Here is a 1,026-nt window from a genome sequence, read left to right on the forward strand (position 1 = left end):
AGCTCAGACCGCTGGGGACACTGCAACCGTGACACGGGGTCACTCCGCTCCCCCCGATTACGAGCGCACTGTCGTCTTTTTTGGGGGGGGGGGGGGGTGTTAACTTCTGCTGTAAACACACCTCGCGTGTAACCGTCCGTCTGCAGGTTCTTCAAGCACCGGGTCACGCGCTCGGAGCGATGGTTGGTTTATTCTTTTATTAAACCGTCATTGGTACTGGTTATTTGGTGCGTCCAAACCACGAGAGTAAAACTGCAAGCTAAGAGAGCAGCAACACAGCATATCCGTTGTAAACCATTTATTATTATTTTCTACCTCAGTCACTTACAGGAAAAAAGTCATAAAAAAAGAAAAAAAAAAAAAGAAAAGCACAGATGGACTATTTACAAAAAATGGGAGAATTCACAATAGCCGAAATGTTTGCAAATCATGCACACTAGGACAAGTTCACAAAAGCAAAGCAATTCATAGCAAAAAAACCCCAAACAAAATAATAAGAAGCCATACAGATTAAAAAAAAGCCTTTGCCTGCAGAAAAGGAAAAAGAAAACTAACCCAATTATTACATCGAGCATCTTTAATGAAATGAACAGCACAGCCGCGCATCGTCGAGCCTTTGACGCTGACATTTTAAACACGTGGATTAACAAACATCAAAATGCATTACAGTTCGACTGTAAGCATGCAATTTACTTCTCACAAACTTATAAAATGGGGAGAAACGCTTCAAGAGAACCAGAATTTAAATACGGTGCCTGTTTTCTACCCGCCAGGTCTTGTTAAAAAATAAAGCCAATGGATGGAGGCACCAGCGCGTCGGCTTGGAGCTCCCCTGCGATTTGGGTGGAGGCGCGGTACAGCTCAAGCGGGCTGGGGGAAAGCTCGCCCCCCCTGCCACAATTTAAGCCATTTGCCCCTGATTTTGCAAGCAAAGTCTGGCAGGAGAAGCGAGTGCACGGAGCACGGAGGGGCAGCGCGGCCGCCAGGCGCGGGGCGGTCAGTGGCTGGGCGCTGCGGGAGGCGCAG

This window comes from Egretta garzetta, unplaced genomic scaffold (assembly GCF_000687185.1).
Source record: "Egretta garzetta isolate BGI_Z169 unplaced genomic scaffold, ASM68718v1 scaffold120, whole genome shotgun sequence".
In the NCBI taxonomy this organism is placed as follows: Eukaryota; Metazoa; Chordata; class Aves; order Pelecaniformes; family Ardeidae; genus Egretta; species Egretta garzetta.